General features: G+C 33.5%; 1 protein-coding gene across 1 annotated transcript in view; it reads left to right on the top strand.

The window, feature by feature from the left end:
• Nucleotides 1–507: 507 nt before the first annotated feature.
• 5-HT2B (5-hydroxytryptamine receptor 2B) overlaps nucleotides 508–26,304 on the top strand; it is a 414,032-nt gene continuing 388,235 nt past the window's right edge. Inside the window, exon 1 of the mRNA XM_067781839.1 lies at nucleotides 508–1,269. The gene's annotated coding sequence lies outside the window, so the exon portion shown is untranslated. The remainder of the gene's footprint in view (nucleotides 1,270–26,304) is intronic.

Below are 26,304 nucleotides of genomic sequence, written 5' to 3'. Positions count from 1 at the left end.
ACAGCTATTAGTCGTTAAAATAGTTAATAAAGTTTAATCTGAAAATGATAATTGTAGACGCGAAAATATTGCAGCATCATCAATGTTTTATACATAAAATTAAGGCTTCATTCTTACTTGGCTCCTGGCAGTTTACTACTTTCAAGAAACACTGCAACTATAAAATATTTCTCCTCATTCCCTTAGTTACACAATCAGCTGTTCAAGACTTAATATGCACACAGCAAAAGAAAAAAAAAAGTTGTGTCTTTTCCTAGCGGCTACAACCCTTGCAACAGTTAACAATTGGATCTTTATCAGCCGTTGTGGCGCCCATTCACTCTCGAATAACCAACCAACCAAGCAATTTGCGCTCAATTCGCGCTCACTGGAAATGTCAGAAACTTCCAAGCGGCATTACACCAAACAAACGGATATTACCATCAACAAAAACGGCATACGGTCTTCTGTTTATTACGTTTAGAACAATTGTGACCTACAGTTTATATGGCATTCGTTCCTTAGCGCGCAGCCTAAACGGATGTGTCCGATAGTTACGACGGTTTATTTTGTGCGCGTAAATGTAAAGCAAATAGCAAAAGGTTACTCATATGACATGTAAAATAAAGCATTTGCAATGCAAACAAAAATATACAAAAAAAAAATAAAAATATGTGACCAAATATGCAAAAATATGTACGTGTAAATTGAAAATTAATGCAGTTAATAAAAAAAAAAAAAAATAATTGTATATAATATAATCAAGAGCATTGTAATTTCGGTTTTTGAATCGATTTTAGCGGAATTTCAAAACGTTGTTGTGTACATTTGCGCTCAGCTTGTGAAAGTGTCGGCAGGAAGTTGAAAGGTCAGTTGGTCAGTTTGAAAATATATAAATTAGAGATGATAAAGGAAATTCAATTTGAAAAGAAGGCTGTACGCTGCATATGCCTCTAGCAATTGTCAAATTAATATGTTAGCGTGTGTGTGTGTGTGTTGGTTTTGAAAAGCATATATTTGGTTTGAAAAAACAAAAACAAGAAATAATAATAACTTGTTGGTTGTGGAAATAAAAAGTTTATACAACACAAAAGAAAATTTGATTTACGATGGCACAAAGTTATTGAAGTATTGATAAATGATAATAAATAATAAAATACATACATACAAAGAAGCTTTCCATTGACTTTAGTGAGTTATTTGAGGTAAACTTTATGCATGAATAAGGTGAAAGTTATATAAAAGACGCGGTTTTCCAAATTTAAAAACACACATAGCCGAAAGTAGAAGGTAAGTAAGGAGACTGGATTTTTAATTCACAACTCCACACTTTTGTTTTAGAGAAAGGCTTAATTAAGTAAAGTAAATTTCCATAAAAAATTTGTACAAAATAGGTTTGGAAAAACCAGTTAAAAAAAAAATAAAATAAATGCGAGGCGCCATAACCTCGGAAGAGATTTTAGGCCAAGAACTTTTGAAATTTGCATCGTGCTCCTTTTAATTTTTCCTAAAATTCGAGGAGACTTTCATGTTTTATGCCGAACTCGAACGGCATCTGCATGGTAGATAAGTTTTCACTGAGAAGATTCTCATGGCAGAAATAAACTCGGAGTACTTACCAAATCTCTGCCGTGTGGCGACCACATTTCGAAGAATTTATTTATAATTGAAAAAATTTATATATATAAATATAAGAATCAAAATCTGTGTGTGTGTGTGTGAGTTCCCTATGGAAAGGTATTTCCCACACTTCAATTATCGCCAAATTGCTATAGGTTTCTACGATCAAGACGAAGGTTTTTCATTTCACAGAACTAAGAACTTGATATAAAAAAATTTTCTTTTCAATTTCACGTGCGCCACTGGGTGGTGCGACACATTTTGTATGTCAGCAACAGTTACTCATACGCCATGTACGTACTTAAGTGCAGAACTTTTGTTTGGTCATAGCATTGAATTCGCAATAAAGCGATTGCATTGAGTGATTTAAAAGTTTTAATTAAATTTAAGAATTCCATTGTAAAAATAGCTGTCTATATAAGATGGAATATTTGATGTGCAGCTAACATATTTTGATTAAGTTATGAGATTGTGAGTATTAATTGTGTGTGACAAAATAAAATTTGAAAAAACAAGCTAAGGATGATAAATTAGAGGAATGAGGGGTCTAAGGAAAAAGAAGGAGAGCGGTAGAGGGTGAAAAAAAGAAGAGGGAGAGATAAGGAAATTATAAAGGGTAAGAATGAGAAAAATTTGGAGATACACTTTGAAGAAGATCAATAAAATCTTATATACTGATTGCTTGACTTTGAGTAACGGGAAGGAATGCATTAAAATTCACCTTCTTATTTAGATTAGTGTCTACCCAACCCGAGCAACGCCGGATACCCTGCTCGTAAAATTATAAAATTTTGATGCTGTTTTGCCCGGGGCGGGAAACCGTGTGGTAAGCGGAGCACGCTATGAAAAAACCTCTCGTAATTTTGTAACTGCAAATACGCATCTAAAAAAAAGACCATTTTGAAAAAGTTCGAAAATTCCAGAAAATTTTATAACAAATTCAAGTTTTTTATTTGGAGTTCTTTGAATTTTTTGAGTACGCAATTTTGTACTGCCACTAATAGCAAAAAGGTAAAGTCTAAAAAGTGAAATCGGAGAAAATAAAATTTTTTATTTGAATATTTAAGATATTTCAAGTAAACTTAAAATTTAAAAACTTGTTTTATCTTTCAGGGCGAATTTTAAATGAAAATTTATTTATATGAATTAAGTGGGGATTGTCTTATCATATATGCATATTATTTCTAATTGTTGTTTTTATGTACGGGTCCCTTTTTCGCTCCTATATGTAATCCAAATCTATAAATAAAGTTTTGGTTGTAAAGATGGAGATTCGGGCTATTAGTGAACTTTGAGCAATTTTGGTCGTGGTGCTTTTGTTAGCTATATTTTATTAAAATAATTTGTTTAAAATAAACGATTGTAAGCGCACAAAGAAATGAATTTGTACTCTGGCACTATTGTGAATATTTGCGCTGCCTTACCGGCAGTTGCGGCCACCGTGTGTGATGGTAGCGTGCTCCACCTACTACACCGGATGCCCTGAGTTCAAACCCCGGGGAAAGCAACATCAAACTTTTTAGAAATAAGGTTTTTCAATTAGAAGAAAATTTTTCTAAGCGGGGTCGCCCCTCGGCAGTGTTTGGCAAGCGCTCCGGGTGTATTTCTGCCATGAAAAGCTCTCAGTGAAAACTCATCTGCCTTGCACATGCCGTTCGGAGTCGGCATAAAATCATGTAGGTCCCATCCGGCCAATTTGTAACGAAAATCAAGAGGAGCACGACGCAAATTGGAAGAGAGGCTCGGCCTTAGATCTCTACGGAGGTTATCGCGCCTTACATTTTTTTTTTTTATTTACCGGCAGTTGCTACCATACGCCAGATGGCAGCGCAAGCTGTAAGTTTTAACTGATTTTTTTCTGTTGATATTTGATAAGATACTTTTATATTGGTTGCGCAAAATGCGCGCGAGTCCGGCTCGTTGCTTTTAAATGTCTGAAAGCATTTATTTGAAACAACATTTTTTATTAAATTTATTTAATAATTTGTGAAAAATTTAAACAACGTGACATCAGGACGTACAAGGTGACAGCTGTTTCGATTATAAAAATAAATAAATGTAAGGAGCAAAAAACCTTCGATGAGATTTTTGGGCCGACCTTCTCTTCCAATTGGCGGCGTTCTCCTTTCAATTTTTCCTACAAATTAGCGGTATGGGATCTACATGTTTTATGCCGACTCTTCACTGAGAGCTTTTTATGGCAGAAATACCTTAAATTAAATTAAAAAATTGCTTTATATAAATATTTTCATACATTTAAAAGCAATTAGAGCAATCCCCGCTTAATGCGTACAAGTAGACAACACTGTTTAATTCCTTGTCGTTCTATAAATAGAACAAAAGCAAAAATATCAGCTTTCTTCAAACCTGCCAACAACAAAAAGCATAGTATTAACGCATGATAATATACGAAGTAACAGTATGTACTGTGTAAAGAATAAGATATGTAAAGAAGGCAATTGGGATAAGGTTTACAACAACTAAGGAATGACTTGGCTGAATGCGTGTGTAGCACTTCAACCAACGTAGGAATGCGTGTTCAAATCCCATTCCAGGTAGAAAAAGCTTTGAAAAGATTTACAAGGTATAATCGAAACAGCTGTCACCTGGTCCGTCCAGATGTCAAGTTGTTTACATATTTCCCAAATTATAAATGGAATATTTATTTAGTTAATGAGTAAATTGTAATCGCAAAAATTTATTGGCAATAAACTTGCTGACGGCAGTGCGTGCATTTTTCTGCCATTTTGTTATGGGCGGCAGTGTATCATCAATTTATTTTAGTCAAATCAATTTTAGTCCCTCAAAGTACCATTTATATATAAGTCGTTCAAATTTTGTAAATTTTTTCCGCAGGTTTCTCCAGATTTTAATTCATTTAAAAAAAAAAAACATTTTCACACTTTCTATGGAGGAAAAGCGGAGTCATCTTTCAGAAAAAATTGACAAAAAGCAATTGCAGCTTTTAGAGACTAGCGGCCGCCGTGGTGTGATGGTAGCATGCTGCGCCTACCACACCGAAGATCCCCTATTCAAGTCCAGGGCAAAGCAACATCAAAATTTGAGAAACAAGTTTTTTTCAATTAGAAGAAAATTTTTCTAAGCGTGGTCGCTTCTCGGCAGTATTTGGCAAACTCTCCGAGTGTATTTCTGCCATGAAAAGCTCTCAGTGAAAACTCATCTGCCTTGCAGATGCCGTTCGGAGTCGGCATAAAATATTTAGGTTCCATCCCGACAATTTGTAGGGAAAATTAAAAGGAGCACGATTCAAATTGGAACAGAAGCTCGGCCTAAAATCTCTTCGGAGGTCAACGCGACTTACTTTTTTATTTAAATTTGAGAACACTCAAAAAAAAAAAAATCCAGAGAGTTCCAGACAAAAAGTCGTCTAATTTCATAAATTTTTCTCGAATTTTGCAGGTACAAGATGCATAGAAGTTTTTTTTTCTAAATATCGAAAATAAATGAGAAGAATTTAATTAGCCAAACTTGATAAAGATTGCTACTGCTATTTGTATTGTTCACTGCTGTAGCAGGTCTGAGGCCACACTCAAAAGCAGGAACTTAATTGTTATAAGTTTTATCGCATACAAGTAGCTTCATAATAGTGTTGGAATCGAAATTGAAAAATTTATTTAATAATTTTGAAAAATTTAAACAACGTGACATCAGGACGGACAAGGCGACAGCTGTTTCGATTATACCTTGTAAATCTCTTCAAAGCCTTTTCTGCCGGGAGTGGGAGTCGAACCCGCACTCCTACGATAGTTGAAATGGTTACAAACGCATTCAGCTACGTCATGCCTTAGTTGTTGCAAAATTGTTGAAAAATTTTAGTTTAGTAATAATTGTTTGTGTGAACTTAATTATTGTACAGGAAACGTACGAAATTCATGTAAGTTTTTCCTTGGGTCCATAATTTTGACATTGATTTTTTACCGAAATCTTATTTGTCGACGCTATGAGATTGTTTGTGGGGTTGCGCTGCATTGACTATAAACAGTTTGTTGTGGTTTGATCATATCGCACACCTAGATCTACAGAGCCATTACTAAAAAATCGGAAATTTCGAAGTTATGAGTACCACCGGGCTTCTCAATCCAATATCAACCCACTTGTATAACTCCAGTTATAAGCGGGAAGAGGCTTTGTAAAAAAAAAATTCCATAAACGCATATGAGAGAGGCAGCCAGTCTTCAGCGTTTTCTGAATATTTCTATTTTTTTTAATTGATCGCTGCTTTGAGATGTGCGATATTTTCATTTAATTTTCAATTTCATTGATTCGAATTAAATATTTCTGTTAGAACGACATAAATTTCATTAACATACTCATAAAATAAGATATTGATCCATTCAATAAATTCATGATTTATGGTTACAAATGCATGAAAATAAAAAGATAACAATCGCAAAAAGTATACGAAATACTGGTCCAATCAGGTTTGGTCAAATTGGCCAGCCAACAAAGACATAGTGTTACCATAATTTGTTTAATGACTAAGCGGAAGAACCCCAATCAGGTGCCAGCACATTTCCGTGATATTGTTTTATGACCGGAAATCCAATAAAGATGTATATGGTCCGGGCTCAGCGCAGTTTTTCAAAAGCTTCTTTGCATTGCAGGATACTCCTTGATGAATTACTCTGGGAGGTTATCGCCGTCTGACTATATATATATATATATATATATGATTGGGCCAGTATATATACATATATATATATTAGGGTGGGTAAAATTTATTGTTGAAAAGGCACGTCCAGTTTCTGAATCTATGGGTCCATACTGAGTAATATTGTCTATGGTACCATAGGTCTCTAAAGAAATTCGCGCCTCCCTAATTTTGTTAGAAGATATTTTTTTTTTGTTAATTTTCTTTATTATTTTTGTTAGAAAATATTTTGGGCTATTTAAAACTTGAATTTTCAATTTGGAAAAGTAAAATATTCGTCGCTGTAGGGCGCTTTCTTTATATTTTTCGCATTTTATCGCTTCTTTTTGGGGAAAATCGACGAATTTGTTGCAAAAATCGACCAATATTTTACTTTTCCATATTGCAAATTCAAGTTTTCAATAGCCCAAATTTTTTCTAACAAAACTAATAATAAAAATTAAAAAACAAAAAATATTTTTAACAAAATTAGCGAGGCTCGAAATTCATTTCAGGCTTATGGTCCCATGGGCAATATTACTCAGTATGGACCCATAGATTCAGAAACTGGATGTGCACCTGAAGTTTTTTTCCCCATGCAATTTGACCCGCCCTAATATATTGTAACGAATTTACTAAAATTCCTCTTATTTGCAATCTTCTAATAACGTTCGAATCACTACACTATTGAATAAATAACTCCACTATTCAATAATGCAAAATGTCCTTTATTCAAATAATTCACAATACTACTACTTCTCGACAGATAGCATGCTTAAATCAAACTCATTCGGATTCTCAGCTTTACCTCCTTTTATACTCTGTGATATCTCGTTCGCATACTTCTAGGCGTTTCTGTTTCTAGAATATACTTCTCATTTACAAGCCATAAATTTCTCAGCTATAACTACAGATGCACGATTTTATAGCTTCTCTCATTGCTCACGCGCGTGTATATGTGAGTGATACTTGCACAAATGATTGCATACTTTTGGGAGTATCTCTGATATATGCATGTGTTTGTGCGTTACTCACCGCTGCTTGTATGAACATATGGGTAGACATAATGATTGATTTGTTGATGCGCATACAAGTCACTGCTTAGTATCGGCTCAGAGATGATAGTATCCCTTAGTTTTTGCTAATATTCGTCACAATATATATATATGTATATATTACGGTGGGTCGGTTTGTATGGACGAAAGTTAACCGATATCGCGCCATCGATTTTTCGATAGGATTTGGGCTCAGGAAAAAAAGTTCCACTACGCATACCCAAAAAAATAATTTTTGAGCCTACGAAATTTCATTTATTTGAAATTTTTTCGACTTTGATTTTTAAAGTTTGTTCATGACCTATTAAAAAAATGTCATATGTTTTATTTATTTATTTTTTCTTTTTCAAAAAACTGTTATCATCAACATTTCTAGCGGAAATTTTTGTATCGGACAGAGATACATGAAAATTTTACAATCAAATGAAAACTTTTTTAATAAGGTCATGGGGTTGCGTAAGGGAACTTTTTTCCTGAACCCAAATCTTATCGGAAAATCGATGGCGCGATATCGGTTAATAAATCGACCGAGTCTAATATATATATATATATTGACGCGACTGCACCTTAAGCACGCTTATTCCAGAATTTCTGCTGTTTTCTACACGGCTATAATATTCGACTTAAAAGCGCTGCAGTAATCTGGCAGAATGCAGGATCTACTTATTTCTGGATCAGTAAATAAAGAGAAGACCTGACCCCTTTTGTTAATTTAGAACCATTGTTTTACACTTGTATATTATATTCTCCTCCGGCTCAATTGTGACCCAAAGACCTCTTTCGAAGCACAGGCATGGAATCATATATTCCGTTTACCCGATATTAGATGACGCTATACTGCTATGGTCATACGGCCTGTACTCAAGCTTTGGAGATATCTTTGGCAATTGGGTATGCAGACGGGATGCGATTTTATGGCGTGCAATGCTGCTGTAGGGGTAGCTTTTAGGGCTACCGTTATTCTAATCATTGATAATTTGCAAAACCTCACAAAAATGTTTTTGGTATATGTACTTTTGTTTGTGGCTGCCCCCCAGAATGTTAGCGTAAGTGTAAATTGTAAAATTGATATGAGCGGCTTAGAGTAGCAAAATTAAGAGTCGCAAGTCGAAGTGTTGTTATCGATGAGTTAACGGTTTGTTATAAACGAGTTGTAATTAGTTGCTTATAAGTGTGCCAGGGACAATGTATAGGCGAGATTCGATTTATGATCAAAGTGTTATAAATTTGACATCGATAGCTAATGTTAACAAAGAGTAACCGATTTTTTATCTATAAGTTATCGGTTTGTTATCGACTTCTTGTCAAAAATCATCTACTCATTATCGAAAATTTACTTTTATATAATCAAAAATTTATCGAATTGTTAACGAAATGTTATTAATTTGTTATCGAAAAGCTATAAATTTGTTATCAAAAGTTAAATATTTCTTATTAAAGAGTTTGTCGATTTATTAGCGCAAAGTTATCCATTATTTGCTAATCGAAATATTATCGATTTATTATCGAAAATGTAGCAAAAACTTATTGAAAAGTTATTAATTTGCAATCAAATGATTTTGATTTGTTATTAAAAAAATCGATTTGTTGTATAAATGCTGTAGATAGTACATCAAAAAAAAAGAAGATCGAATCGATAACGAAAATATATGAATTTGTTAGCGAAAACTGTAAATTTGTTATCAAAAAGTTATAGATTTTTCAATAAAGAAATTATCGATTTACTAGGAAAGGCACCATCTTCCTGCACAAACTTAACAAATCTGCAGTGACGGTACTTACTCCCTGTGCAGAAGTGGTCAGGATGAGGAGGAAGAGGAACCGATCTAATACTTTCTCTGCCAATGTCCGGCGCTTCAAAGAACAAGGCTCAGATTTCTGGGCTCACGGTTCTTCAACAGCCTGACAGTGGTTGGGTAGGTGTACGTCTCGCTTCTCTTGGGTTCATCAGGGACAGCAAGTCGTTCGTTGAGGACCACTAGGAGATAATGGCGTTAAACGGATGTGCCGCCACCCTGCACATACTGAGGGCACTCACAGTATACAAAAATGTCTCCGAGTGGAAAAGTGGGTAATATCCACGCACGCCTTCTTAACCTAACCTAGCCTGCTGTCAAAAAGTTATCGATTTTTTATAGGTATGTTATCAATCACAAAGTTATAATTTTTTTGTCCAAAACATATCGAAAATATATCGAAAAGCTACCATTATCTTATCGCAGCGCTAGCCATTTGTTATCGGCGTGTTATCGTCCTTATTTTTACACTCAGCTGAGCAGAGCTCACAGAGTATATTAACTTTGTTCGCATAACGGTAATCCGTAACGGCATAAACTAATCGAGATAGATATAGACTTCTATATATCAAAATGATCTGGGCGAAAAAAGAAATTCATTTAGCCATGTCCGTCCGTCCGTCCGTAAACACGATAACTTGAGTAAATTTTGAGGTCTATTGACGAAATTTGGTATGTAGGTTCCCGGGCGTTCATCTCAGATCGCTGTTTAAAATGAACGAAATCGGACCACAACCACGCCCACTTTTTCGAAATCGAATATTTCGAACAACCGAAAAAGTGTGATAATTTATTACCAAAGACGGATAAAGCGATGAAAATTGGTAGATGCGTCGAACTTATGACGCAAAATAGAAAATAAGTAATATTTTGGACAATGGGCGTGGCACCGCCCACTTTTAAAAGAAGGTAATTTAAAAATTTTGCAAGCTATAATTTGGCAGTGGTTGAAGATACCATGATGAAATTTGGCGGGCAGGTTATTCCTATTATTATGTGTGCTAAATAAAAATTAGTAAAATCGGATGACGAACACGCCCACTTTAAAAAAAAAAATTTTTTAAAGTCAAATTTTAAGAAAAAATTTAATATCTTTATAGTATATAAGTAAATTATGTCAATATTCAACTCAAGTAATGATATGGTGCAACAAAATACAAAAATAAAAGAAAATTTCAAAATGGGCGTGGCTCCGCCCTTTTTCAATTAATTCGTCTTGAGCAAAAATCGTTAACTTGAGCAAAAATCGATATATCTTTACTAAACTTAGTTCACGTACTTATCTGAACTCTCTTTATCTTGGTATAAAAAATGGCCGAAATCCGACTATGACCACGCCACTTTTTCGATATCGGAAATCACGAGAAATTAAAAAAATGCCATAATTCTATACCAAATACGAAAAAAGAGATGAAACATGGTAATTGGATTGGTTTATTGACGGAAAATATAACTTTAGAAAAAACTTTGTAAAATGACACCTACCATATTAAGTAGAAGAAAATGAAAAAGTTCTGCAGGGCGAAATCAAAAGCCCTAGGCATCTTGGCGTGAATACTGTTCGTCGTATCTATATATATAAAAAGAAGTGTACATTTTGATTGTCACTCCATAACTCGAGAACGGATAGAAGGATTGCCATGAAATTTTTAGGAAAGATACAGGAAGGAGAGATGATGGTTGGTGTATTTTGAAATCCCACTGGGAGGCAAGGGTCTCGAGATATAGCCCAAAACGTGGATCCGGGTGCCCCTAGAATGTGTTTATACAATATGGATATCAAATGAAAGCTGTTGATGAGTGCTATAGTACAGGATAATTTTCATACAACTGGGAGGCTAGGGTCTCGAGATATAGCCCAAAACGTGGACCTGGGTGCCCCTAGAATGTGTTTATACAATATGGATATCAAATGAAAGCTGTTGATGAGTGCTATATTACAGGATAATTTTCACACAACTGTGAGCTAGGGTCTCGAGATATAGCCCAAAACGTGAACCCGGATACACCTAGAATGTGTTTTTATATTATGGGTATCAAATTGAAGCTGCTGATGTGTGCTATAATACAGAGTAAATTTTACACCGCTGAGTGACTAGGGTCTCGAGATATAGGCCAAAACATGGACCCGGATACCCCTAGAATTTGTGTGTATTATGGATATCAAATGTAAGCTGTTGCTGAGAGCTCTAAAGTTCATTGTGATATTCGATTTATTCGCATCAACCTGGCAAAACTTATAAATATGCATGCGAAGCCGAAATAAAGACAAGAATTAATAATACCCACATACCTATTTACATACGTCCTATTCGATTTGCCTGAAATTTCGTAGATAAATTGGCCTATATTAGTATTTACGATGCTTTTTTCCAGCAAGTATACCAGAGACGGACTGGGACAGGGAATAGGACTAGGAATGGGACTGGGACTGAGAATGAGACTCGGAGTGGGACTGGTACTGAGACTGAGACTCGGAGTGGGACTGGTACTGAGACTCGGAATAGGACTGGAACAAAATACATACTGCCCTCTGGGACTGGCAATAAGAGATAAAGAAGAAGGAGAAAAACTTGAGAGAAGAGAAAAGAGAGAAGGAGACTGAGAAAGAGATAGAATGAGACAAAGATGGAGATGAAGCGAAAAAGACGGAGGGAGGAATGAATAAAAAGATTAGGAAAAAGTGTAGAGGGGTAGGTCAGAGTTAGACGGAAAAAGCTTATTAAAATGTATGCAGATATGCAAAATTTAGGGCAGAACATTGTCTGCCAGGTCTGCTAGTTTCATATATAAATAAATTAGCGGTACCCGACAGATGATGTTCTGGGTCAGCCTGGTCCACATTTTGGTCGATATCTCGAAAACGCCTTCACATATACAACTAAGGTCCACTCCCTTTTTAAACCCTTATTAACACTTTTCATTTGATATCCATATCGTACCACACACATTTTAGAGTCACCCCTGTTCCATCTTTATGGCGATATCCCGAAATGGCGTTCACCTATAGAACTATGGCAAACTCCCTTTTAAAATACTCATTAAAGCCTTTCGTTTGATACCCATATCGTACAAACACATGCCAGGGTTACCCTAGGTTCATTTTCCTAAATGGTGATTTTTCCTTATTTTGTCTCAAAAGCTCTCAGCTGGGTATGTAATGTTCGGTTACGCACGAACTTAGCCTTCCTTGCTTGTTTTCTGATGAACTCATATAGTTATCTTTAAAACATTAGCTTTCTAACATACACCTTAAGGCTTACATATCGAACTTTATAAGCATTTGGTACTCACGGCCTTTTGTTCATCAGAGTGCACAGTGTAAAGTGCGCTTTAGATCAACTTTAACAAAACTTTTATAATTTAGCAAGATTTTCTAAGTAGAATTTTAAAAAGTATGAAGGAAATCATAAATTTGAAATAAATTAAATTTGCAATAAATAACATAACTTATTGGAGAAAATGAATCAATGCCCATTCCCCATCTCCAATACTCTCAACTATGCAGACTTCCCGTTCATTATACTCAGTTGAGCAGAGCTCACAGAGTATATTAAGTTTGATTGGATAACGGTTGGTTGTACATATATAAAGGAATCGAGATAGATATAGACTTCCATATATCAAAATAATCAGGATCGAAAAAAAATTTGATTGAGCCATGTCCGTCCGTCCGTCCGTCCGTTAACACGATAACTTGAGTAAATTTTGAGGTATCTTGATGAAATTTGGTATGTAGGTTTCTGAGCACTCATCTCAGATCGCTATTTAAAATGAACTATATCGGACTATAACCACGCCCACTTTTTCGATATCGAAAATTTCGAAAAACAGAAAAAGTGCGATAATTCATTACAAAAGACAGATAAAGCGACGAAACTTGGTATATGAGTTGAACTTATAACGCAGAATAGAAAATTGGTAAAATTTTGGACAATGGGCGTGGCACCGCCCACTTTTAAAAGAAGGTAATTTAGAAGTTTTGCAAGCTGTAATTTGACAGTCGTTGAAGATATCATGATGAAATTGGCAGGAACGTTACTCCTATTACTATATATACGCTTAATAAAAATTAGCAAAATCGGAGAAGGACCACGCCCACTTTTAAAAAAAAATTTTTTTAAAGTAAAATTTTAACAAAAAATTTAATATCTTTACAGTATATAAGTAAATTATGTCAACATTCAACTCCAGTAATGATGTGGTGCAACAAAATACAAAAATATAAGAAAATTTCAAAATCGGCGTGGCTCCGCCCTTTTTTATTTAATTTGTCTAGGATACTTTTAACGTCATAAGTCGAACAAAAATTAACCAATCCTTTTGAAATTTGGTACGGGCATAGATTTTATGACGTTAAATGTTTTCTGTGAAAATGGGCGGAATCGGTTGATGTCTAGCCCAGTTTTTATACACAGTCGTCCGTCTGTCCTTCCGCATGGCCGTTAACACGATAACTTGAGCAAAAATCGATATATCTTTAATGAACTTAGTTCACGTGCTTACTTGAACTCACTTTATCTTGGTATGTGATGAACGAAATCCGACTATGACCACGCCCACTTTTTCGATATCGAAAATTACGAAAAATGAAAAAAATGCCATAGTTCTATACCAAATACGAAAAAAGGGATGAAACATGGTAAGGTAATTGGATTGTTTTATTGACGCGAAATATAACTTTAGAAAAAACTTTATAAAGTGGTTGTGACACCTATCATATTATGTAGAAGAAAATGAAAAAGATCTGCAGGGCGAAATAAAAAACCCTTAAAACCTTGGCAGGTATTACATATATAAATAAATTAGCGGTATCCAACAGATAATGTTCTGGGTCACCCTGGTCCACATGGTCTATATCTGGAAAACGCCTTCACATATACAACTACCACCACTCCATTTAAAACTCTCATTAATACCTTTAATTTGATACCCATATCGTACAAACTCATTCTAGAGTCACCCCTGTCCACCTTTATGGCGATATCTCGAAAAGGCGTCCACCTATAGAACTAAGCCCCACGCCCTTTTAAAATACTCATTAACACCTTTCATTTGATACCCATATCGTACAAACATATTCTAAAGCCACCCCTGGTCCACTTTTATGGCGAAATCTCGAAAAGGCGAACACCTATAGAACGAAGGCCCACTCCCTTTTAAAAATACTCATTAACACCTTTCATTTGATACCCATATCGTACAAACGCACTCTAGAGTCACCCCTGGTCCACCTTTATGGCGATATCTTGAAAAGGCGACCACCTATGGAACTAAGGATTACTCCCTTTTAAAATACTCATTAACACCTTTCTTTTGATACCCATATTGTACAAACAAATTCTAGGGTAACCCCTGGTCCACCTTTATGGCGATATCTCGAAACCGCGTCCACCTATGGAACTAAGGATTACTCCCTTTTAAAATACTAATTAACACCTTTCATTTGATACCCATATCGTACAAACGCACTCTAGAGTCACCCCTGGTCCACCTTTATGGCGATATCTTGAAAAGGCGACCACCTATGGAACTAAGGATTACTCCCTTTTAAAATACTCATTAACACCTTTCGTTTGATTCCCATATCACACAAACACATTCTAGAGTCACCCCTGGTCCACCTTTATGGCGATATCTCGAAACGGCGTCCACCTATGGAACTAACTCCCTTTTAAAATACTAATTAACACCTTTCATTTGATACCCAATATCGTACAAACGCATTCTAGAATCAACCCTGTATAGTGTTAACTACTTTGTACTCTTTACTTTAATTTTTAAAATAATTTTAATTGAGTTTTCGTGTTAACTTAAAATTTTGAATAACTTCAAAAAAAGAAAATTCTAATTAGTTGGAAAATATCTAAACTCAAAAATAAACAAAAATAAATTTTTATACTTAAAATCAAAATAAAAGATTTTTTTAAAATATCAACTTGAATGTTGATATATTGGCGATCCTACCAACGATCCTGCGCAAATATTTTATTTCATTAATGACTGTAATGATTACGAAAATGATTACGAATTCGCTAATTTTTAATTGAAATACATTTATTATCTGAATCTATATCTGTCCGTGCTTGTATATATAATACCTCGTGCTTATGATAAATGATTTTTGAACAAAAAATTTCGCAATTTTAAAGTAACTACTCCGTCATATTTACAACGACTTAAATAGTTGTGCGAAACAGACTAAACGTTTGTATCAGTTTGTATACTTAAAATCCAATTTGGAAATACATTCGGCATCAACAAAAAACAAAAATTATTTGAGAATCAACACTTGAAAACAGAAACAAAAAATTATGAATTTAGTGATTATAATACGAAGCTATAATTAACTTTAAAAGTATTTCGTTTTGAAAGTGCCTAAAACATTTACTATTGTGAAAATAAGTGAAAGTCCATAGACATTCGTAGATGTGACTGTGTGGAAACACCCGAAAGCGGAAACCAAATTTTAGCAGATTTGATGAACAAAATAGTTTAACCAATTGTTAAAACTTTTAAAGAAACAATAAAAAAATTAAAAAGTAAAATCATAGTACCATAATTGTAAATCGCACATCGATAAAAAAAAAAAATGAAACTTAAATATACTTCAATTAATAAACAATATTTTGTGCAAATTGCATATAACAGTCGCTGTAAATTCTATATACGAAACAAAAACAAAAAATAAGTGCGGACAATCAAATAAAAACATAAAGTACTTATAGCAGAAATTTACTAGTAGACATACTATAAATTTTATGCAACATAAATAAAAATAAAATTTTTCTACGAATCGTTAATTAATAAAGAACTCTAAAAAACAACATACTACGCTTAAAACAATGGTTACGTTTTCCACTTCACTACAACAAGAGCTATTACAACAATTTTACGCAAAATACACACAAGAACGGATTTAAAATATAAGACATCACGATGAAAATGATGAGATTTATAAAGAAAACAACAAAGCCATTGCATAAACAGCAACAGCAATGAATTTAATTTTTATCACGTCCAAAAAACGCCATTTATTCCCTCAAAATCTCTACAATCATCAATCAACTACTTATTAATTTTAATATTTTTTTATTAAATTTAATTTTATGTAAGTATAATTTTTATTTTAATATTAAATTAAAAATTTTTCAATTATAATTTAAATTAAAATTTTAAACCTTTTAAATTTTCAAATTTATTTTAAGATATTTTTATATTTTAACAATTTTAATATAAATTATTTAAATTTATTTTTTTTTTATATAAAAATAAATATTTTATTTAAATTGTTAACTCCCTTTCCAAAAAAAATTCTTTAATATTTTCTAATTTTCAAATTTTTCATTTAATTTTTTTTTTTTTTCATATGGTTCTACGTTCACCAATACGAACCCGTAATTTTACAAATTCAGAAAATCAAAACAACAACTATACAAATAACACAATGACTCACAATATAACTCAAAATTCTAACATTAATACAACACAAAACAACATCTCTAATACAACACAAAATACTTCAACACAAGATAACTTTACAAATTTTCCTTCTACTAAATCTATTAAATTACCACAATTTTGGCAAGATTGTCCTGATGCCTGGTTTTTGCTTGTTGAAGGACAATTTGAAATTAACAATATCAATGATGATAATTTAAAATTTCAAAATATTCTAATTACTCTTCAACGAGATACTATATCTAAAATTTTAGATGTTATTAACCCTCCTCCTCTTTTTAATAAATATGATACAATCAAAAAAATTCTATGTGAAAGATTTTCTCTTAGCGAAGAAAAACGATTAGAAAAATTGTTTTCAAAAACTGAACTTGGTGATCGTTCACCATCTGAATTATTCAGATTTATGAAATCACTTATAGGTTCTGACTCCATAGTTAGTCAAGAATTACTCTTTAATTTGTGGATTCATAAATTACCACAAGAAATACAAATTCATTTGACTTCCAATAATAATCAAAACAGAGATGAAATTATTATTTTAGCTGACAAACTTTTTGATTTAATCAATAAACCTCATTCTTCCAAATCTCCTGTAGTCTCAAGTATAAATAATAATATTTTAGAACAATGCGTTAAAAATTTAACTGAATTAACCACGGCTATTTTTCAAAATTTAAATAAAATTTCTAATGATATTAATCAATTACAAATCCGTTCAAGATCTAAAGATAGAAATAGATCTAAATCTCGAAATTTTTCAGGATCAAGAAATTTTTCAAACAATCGTAATTTTAATTCACAAACAACTATTTGTTGGTATCACAAAAAATTTAAGAATAACGCTCTCAAATGTATACCCCCATGCAATTTTAATCAAAATCATAATTCAAATTACGAACAAAATTTAAACTGAAACGATCCATTATGACGGTGACGGATAATGGAACTATTATTAAACCTACTCGTCGCCTATTCATATTTGATAAATTCAATAAACTTAATTTTCTTATCGATACCGGCGCAGTTGTATCAGTTATTCCTTTTTCTAAATTTAAAATTTATAAAAGAAATTCGGATCTTACTTTGACTGCAGCAAACGGTTCTTCAATTGAAACTTTCGGTACAAAACTACTTAAAATTGATTTAGGTTTAAGAAGAGATTTTGAATTTCCATTCATTATTGCGAATATTGATACACCAATTTTAGGAGCAAACTTTTTAGAAAAATTCGGAATTATTGTCAATATTAAAAATAAAGAAATAATTGATTCTACTACAAAAATTAAAGTTGCTGGATCTTCTGGATTTTCTGATATTTTCTCACTCAAAATTCCTATTGTCGAAAATAAGTTTTCAAAATTACTTAATGAATTTCCGTCTATTACCTGTGAACCAGATTATACTAAAAAAGTTAAACACCATACGGTTCACAGGATAGAAACAAAAGGTATTTTACCATTTTCGAAACCCAGACGTCTTGATCCAATCAAACTTAAAATTGCTAAAGCTGAATTTGAATTTTTAGTTAAAACGGGTATATGCAGACCCTCAAATTCTCCTATTGCATCTCCACTTCATCTCGTTCCTAAAAAAGAACCAAACGATTGGAGACCTTGCGGAGACTATCGAAGACTTAATTTTATTACTACACCAGATCGGTATCCTTTACCACATATTCACGATTTAACAATTGATTTAAAAAACAAACAATTTTTTTCCAAAATTGATCTTGTGCGTGCTTACCACCAAATTCCAATGGCAGAAGAAGACATTCATAAAACTGCAATAACTACCCCTTTTGGAATGTTTGAATTCGTAAGAATGCCTTTCGGTTTACGAAACAGTGCTCAAACTTTCCAACGCTTTATTAATGAAGTATTTTCTGATTTCGATTTTGTATTTACATACATTGATGACATTCTTATTGCCAGTGATAATGAAGATCAACATATAAATCATTTAAAATCAGTTTTCAAAAGACTTGAAGAATATAATTTAAATATTAAACCTTCAAAATGTACTCTCGGTGTAAATAAATTAAATTTCTTAAGTTACGAAATTTCTGGCGAAGGTATTAAACCATCTTTAGATAGAATTGAAATCATAACAAATTTTGAAAAACCAATTTCTATAAATAAATTACAAAAATTTTTAGGTATGATAAATTACTATCACAGATATATTAAAATGTTAGCAACAGAACTTAATTTAAAGGAAATTCATATTCCAATTATTAATTTAAATATATGGTGTGATGTTTCTCTACAACCTTTTCGACCTTATGTTCCACATTCTATGAGAAGAATTATATTTGACAAAATTCACTCATTATCTCATCCAAGTATAAGAACAACTAGAAAATTAATTCAAAATAAATATTATTGGCCTAACATGCGTAAAGAGATTAACGATTGGACTTCATCTTGCATCAATTGTCAAAAATCCAAAATTTCAAGACATACTAAATCTCCTATCCAAAAAATTCAAATACCATCAGGCCGTTTTGAACATATTCATATGGATATTGTTGGACCTCTTCCAGTTTCAAATGGAAATTATTATATTTTAACAATTATTGACAGATTTTCACGTTGGCCTGAAGCTTATCCGCTTAAAGATATTTCAACAAATACTATAGTAAAAACTTTTATTCAAAATTATATACCACGATTTGGTATACCATTAAATATTACAGTAGATCAAGGTTCACAATTCACCTCAAAATTTTTTACAGAATTAACTAATCTTTTAGGTTCTCATAAAATTCATACATCTCCTTACCATCCCCAAGCAAATGGCATGATAGAGAGATTTCATCGAACTTTAAAAGCAGCAATTATAGCATCAAACGACTCGGTTCATTGGTCTGACATTTTACCATTCATTCTACTTGGTTTACGAACTTCTATTAAAGAAGATTTAAAATGTTCATCTGCTGAACTTGTTTATGGCCAAACACTTAGAATACCTGGTGAATTAATTATTTCAAATAGTAATAAAGAACATGATTTTTCTAATGACGCTCTTCATAAAATAAGAGAATATTTTTCACTTGTTCGTTCTAAAGTTTTTCATCATAACAAAGAAAATGTTTTCGTTCCTAAACAATTAGAAAATTGTGAGTATGTTTTTGTTAAAGTTCTTCGTAAATCTAATTTAGAATCACCTTATGAAGGACCTTTTAAAGTTATATCTAAGAAACATAAAACATTTACAATTCAATACAATAATACTATTAAAAATATTTCAATTGATTTACTTAAACCAGCAAACATACTTATTAACACTAATTTAAATACAAATACATTAAACAACAAAAAACAAAAACAGGTTACATTTAATATTAATTAATAATTTGTTTGTTTCAAATTTTCTTGGAGGGGGAGTAAATATAGTGTTAACTACTTTGTACTCTTTACTTTAATTTTTAAAATAATTTTAATTGAGTTTTCGTGTTAACTTAAAATTTTGAATAACTTCAAAAAAAGAAAATTCTAATTAGTTGGAAAATATCTAAACTCAAAAATAAACAAAAATAAATTTTTATACTTAAAATCAAAATAAAAGATTTTTTTAAAATATCAACTTGAATGTTGATATACCCTGATCCACCTTTATGGCTATATCCCTAAATGGCGTCCACCTATAGAACTATGGCCCACTCCCTCATAATATACTCTTTAATACTTTTCATTTGATACGCATGTCATACAAACACATTCCAGGGTTTCCATCGGTTCATTTTCCTACATGGTTACTTTCCCTTATGTTGTCACCATAGCTCTTAACTGAGTATGTAATGTTCGGTTACACCCGAACTTAACCTTCCTTACTTGTTTTAAATACAATTTCTACCAAATCGTTTTTGTGGCTTTAAACTAATTCTATGTAATCCACGCAAATTGTAGTGGCTGTGAAAAACTTTATAAAATATTTGATTGAATTGAATAGGAAAACGTAATAAAATATATTTTCATTCAATTTACATATTTTGCTTAGACTTTTTGAATAAATGCCACTACATGCGAACAGTTTCAAAATAAGAAAACAATGTTGATACTTAAAAAAAGTTAATTCGATTTTTTTTTTTTGCATACTTTGTTGATTTATTATCTACATAAACACAGCAGCACCATTTCTATACTCTGCTGTGCATAGCACAGATGGGTTGAAGTTCGACGGAATATTTGGTGGGGTCGTTTTTGTTAGAAGCTTGATGTAATTCATAAGCTTAAACTGCACTGTCTGTGTAGCATCTTCCGAACTATTTGAAGACTAAGATCATATGGTTACTAGGACATACCAATATCTGGGCAATTGCCAGTGGACCATTCGGCTCGCATGGGCACAACTGAGCTTTATGTATGTAGGAAGTTCCGAGTTCAGCTGACTACGTGTTGTCTGGCCCTATATAAACGAGCCTCGGATCAAGTAACAACGAGTTGCTTGGCTGATACTACTTCTTGTAAGGTAGCGAAATCTTCTGTTCCGAAGTGGATAACAGGAAGTTGGCTGAAAATATTGGTGTAACCATAATTTATTTACCAGTTATGATTGGTGTTTTCATAAACAGTATTTTTGAAAGTCCAAGATCTACGTCTTTATATACTACGTGCTGGAAATCCATGAAGGATGGAGATCGTGGATCATGTCAAGTTGATTCTCAACTTCTCAGCATTTGCCAGCACTAGGCGAAATTCTAAATTTGTCTCATTATATTTAGGGTATATAACTAAGTTATATTTGTATTTAACCTCAAAAGGAATATGGTGCAGAAAAGTACGAGAATAAAAAAAAAATTTTGACAATCTTTTGTAGCAAAATTCTCCAAAGCCATATGTGACCAGGTCTATGAAAAGGTGGCTTATGACTCAAAAAAACTTTTTCCACTTTTTTTCTGTTTTCGATAGTTTTTGAGACGCTCTTTCACGTGGTGAAAACTTGCTTAGAAGTGTACTAAAAATGTAGTGGAAGAAGAGCACAAATGAAAGAGAATGAAGCCTTTGGTTCCTTCATGCCAATTTGGTGATGGTAAAGCATCCTAAGATTTTTTTTGATAGCATTTTTTTCGATGGCAATGGAGCCAAAATATCGGTCAGAAACTGGTTTGTGTTTTGCCTTTTGGGCACGACTGTTCTTAATACAAAAGAAAACCTCTAAGAACGCCCTTTCGAAGCTTAAACTTATTACATATTAAATTAGCTGAGGAGTATATGAAAACAATTCTAAGAATGGGCATTTTTCAAAGAATTCTGGGTTAAGATATTTTTGTATCAAATTCTTAAAGTAGGCTCTTTTTGAAAAATATTCTCCGATAGAGCGTTTTCAAGCCAGTAGCTAAGATTGGGTGATATTCTCTATCACCAATAACACCCGAGCTCAGATTCCCTTGCTTATTATTAATAATAACGGAGTTTTTATTTATATTTCAAAAAAAACCGCACACGGAATCAAAATTCCAATAGACTGCAGATGAATTTAATGCGAAAAAGACTCCGTTTAGTTAGAATTCAGATTTTGTATTCACGTTGCAACTATTTTAATGTCTAGATGCTAGATTTTAAGAGTCGTTTAGTATACTTTACTTACTTATTGGCGCTTAACCGTCTAAACGGTTATGGCCGTCCAACAAGGAGCGCCAGTCGCTCCTTCGCTCCGCCAACCGGCGCCAATTGGTCACACCAAGGGAGTTTCCACCTGGTCCTTCCAACGGAGTGGGGGCCGCCCTCTACCCCAGCTTCCATAGGCGGGCTCCAATAGAAACATTTTCTTGGCCGGAGCATCATCTTTCATTCGCATAACATGGCCTAGCTAGCGCAGCCGCTGCATTTTAATTCGCTGGACTATGTTGATGTCTGCGTATAGCTCGTACAGCTCATCATTAAATCTTCTTCGGTACTCGCCATCGCCAACGCGTAAAGGTACATAAATCTTTCGAAGACCTTTTCTCTCGAACACTCCCAAAGCCGCTTCATCTGCTGTTGTCATGGTCCATGCCTCTGCCCCATATAGCAGGACGGGTACGATAAGTGACTTGTAGAGTATGATTTTCGTTCGCCGAGAGAGGACTTTACTTTTCAATTGCCTACCTAGTCCAAAGTAGCATTTATTGGCCAGATTGATTCTTCGCTGGATTTCAGTGCTGATGATGTTGCTAGTGTTGATGCTGGTTCCCAAATAAACGAAGTCTTTTACTATTTAGAAATTATGACTGCCAACAGTAGCGTGGTTGCCAAGTCGCGTATGCGCTGACTCTTTGCTCGATGACAGCAGGTACTTCGTTTTGTCTTCATTCACCATCATCATTTAGTATAGTTATTTCAAAATTTATTCCAAGTAATTTGTTAATTTTTCTGTTACTACTTTTATTGCAAATTGTTTAGAATTGCTGCATGAAATTTTCTTTTTAGTTTGTTATTCATATTTTGGTAGAATTTTCTATTAAACGAAAATAAGTTGCATAAAATAATTTGAAAAGAAAACTTTGCATTGAAAAAGAAAATTAAGCAGGAATTAAGGTAGAGTAAAAGTAGTAAGCGTGAGGAAGAGCAAAACTAAATCGTATGTCCGTTTTTCTTAAGCAAACTCACTCGCAATACAGGCATCTTCAGTATGAAGTACGACACGGCGTATGAGTTACTTTTCAATGTTTGCAGTAAAACTTTTTTAACATTTTTCCAAACAAAAATAAGTATATGTGAAACTAGTTAAGTTTATTGATATAAATAAAGTAGTAGTCTTCTTAAACTTACGTAATGTGGTTTTAGTTTGCTCATTACGAGTACACTTTTTCGACAGAAAACTTTTTTGTGTTACTTTGCCATCATTCAAGCATTACCTAAGTAATACAAATTTGATAAAATTGTGCAATAGTTTGAAAACAATTTTTTTTTAGCTAAACAGTTTTAAATGTCTTTTCGATATTTAAAATACTCGGTGTTAATTTTTTATGACACTAATATTCGCTTGAATATCAAGAAAAAAGTTGGAGTATAAGCCAGGCATAGAAAATTAAGAAAAGCGTTGGAGGAGAAGGGAGACATTGTATTCAATACAACTACATAAATAAGTTCTTGGAAATAAGCGATTCCTATCATGAGCTGCGGCTTAAAACTTATCAAGTGCTTTTTAGATACTTTGGGATTTATTTAAAGGTTATTTCAAAATGAGTTTGAAATGGTTTACAATGATTCAGAGGTTGTCCCGAAATTTTACCTAAAATAATCCCGAAGTGATCCCGAACAATTATAAATTGCTTTCGTAATAGTCTTGAAATAGTGCTCATATAATTACGACGTGATCCTGAAATGGTTCCAAATTTATCCAAGATAGTCCTAGAATTATTCCAAAGATAACTCAGAAGTGATCCCGAAATTGTTCCAAATAGTCTGAAAATAATTTCGAAAATAATTGCAAGATCAATGAAATAATCCTGTTACTGTCCGAAATAAGTACCAATGTGAAATAAGTCAATATGATAACCAAAATAATTCCGAATTGATTCTGCAACAGTCCTTACAGATTTCAAAAAAGTAGTATTGTAATGACAGTTCAGAAGTAATCCTGAAATCGCACCGTAATTTTATGAAATATCAGTTTCGACATGCTACTTAAAATAATCCCGAATAGAGCCTGAAGTCATCCCCAAATGCTCACGAAACTTTTCCAAATTAAAAGCACATATACGGTACAATTAATTAATATTTTACGGCAGTTTGTGTGTGCTTACTGTTCAAATATGCGAGAATATATATGGTGTAGTGGTAGCGTGCTCCGCCTACCACACCGAACATCCTGGGTTCACGAACCGAGGCAAAGCATCATCAAAATGTTAGAAAGACGTTTTCTCAATACGAAGAAAGTTTTTCTAAGCGGGGTTGCCCCTCGGCAGTGTTCGGTAAGCACTCAACTCACTTGCAGATACCGTTCGGATTCGGTAAAAAACAAGTAGGTCCCGTCCCTCCAATTTTTAGGAAAAACTAAAAAGGTGAACGACGTGAAACTGGAAGAGAAGCTCGGTCTAAAATCTCTTCGGAGGTAATCCCGCCTTATATATTTTTTTTATTTATTAGCCGCATAGGCTTCTTGATTTTTTTCGATAACGGGACCAAAGAACGATCTACTAATCGGGATGCGAGAGCACACATTAAAAGCTTCTGGCCTAAATAATGAAGTCCTATTTTTCTAGGTATTCGACTATTCAATGCATTTTTTGGGAAGCAGAATGCTAGAAATTTAATTAGAGAAAAGGAGAGAGGGAAAAAGCGGGAGAAATAAAAATAGACTGATAAACAAATATAAGTAAAGTAGGTAGAGATATAGAGAGCAATGGAGGGAGACTAAGAGCGAGCTGGAGATAGAGATAGAGAGAGGAGGAGGTACAGAGAGAAGATGGGAAAGAAAAATGCGGAGAGAAAGACAGAGAGAGAGAGATGTGAGGGAGGAGGGAATAAGAGAAAGAAGAAAATAAAGAGGGAGAAGAGGGTAAGGCAGAGAGATGAAGTTAAAAACATTCTAAAATTCGTGCAGATAGACCAAAGTTAGCGCACAACAACGTCTGCCGGGTCTGGCAGTTTAGTTTCATATAAATTACAGTTAATAGTTATATTCCAATTTCGTTGCGAAATTTTACAGAATGCAAGGCTCCAAAAGTGAGAAAACCCGATTTTTTTTGTTCCTCATTCACGTTGTTGGGGGTGCCGTGGAAAATCTGGTATGTAGTCATTCTTATATCTGGGAGATCTGCTAGAAAGTTTTATTACTTCCCAGGTATTTTTAACTTTTGTTTTTTTTGTTTTATATAGTGTAATTTTTCTGAGCTTTTTTAAATTATTTACACCAGCTATACTTGCACTTCAAGGTAGCATTACTCATATTTTTGATATGAAATGATTGAAAAGATTATAAAGATCAGAACAGATTGGACATAACGACTGTCTTCCATTTGTTGTTCATGCGTTTGAATGCATTAATGATGATAACAGCAATTAAACGCATTTATTTTTCACTTTTCTCATTTAATTCTACGTTCTACCGCTTTTGTACTTACCATTACATTGCCATATCGCACAGTGTGTGTGTGTGTGTGTGTACATCTGTAAGTACACACTGCACAAGTTCTACAACTTTTATGCACACATTCCTGCAACGAGTACGTTTTTAGTTTGCTTTCCTTTTAATCATAATTAAAACGTGGTGCATCTGCCACTGAAGACGCATTTCATTTCTTCTTCAAACACATTTTATTGTTTCTTATTTTTAATGTCACATCTTCATTAGTGTTGCCATGGTATTTGCGCTTTTTCTCGAGTCACTTTTCCAACATTCTTTCGCTATTGTTGTAAGTCGTATGCGTGCATACTTCGATTGCAATATGTGTCATTACTCTTATATTCAACACATATTACTAACTAATACACGCGCAATCATCACATATACATATTTACATTCTCCGCCATCCCTTTCAGCTACTTTTAATACTGCAAATATCATAAATATCATCATTGTAAAGCCACTCACGAAAACTTTGCTGCTGAGCTCGTGAAAGTTGTTGGTGTGGTGCTGCTGACGTGGTTGGGCACTGCGTCAGCACCAACAATGATATTGGTATGCAAGTGATATTACTTTGTATGTGCAGTTATGCTTTTGGATATGCGCGCTTGTTTGTGTGTATGTGTGTGTGTGTGTGTGCTAAAGCCTGCTTAAGGTGCACTTCATGAGTGATTTGAGGGAATTTGTT

This window comes from Eurosta solidaginis, chromosome 1 (genome assembly GCF_040869045.1).
Source record: "Eurosta solidaginis isolate ZX-2024a chromosome 1, ASM4086904v1, whole genome shotgun sequence".
Classification (NCBI taxonomy): Eukaryota; Metazoa; Arthropoda; class Insecta; order Diptera; family Tephritidae; genus Eurosta; species Eurosta solidaginis.
Note: the sequence above shows the minus strand (reverse complement) of the source record. Positions and strands in the feature narration are given on the sequence as shown.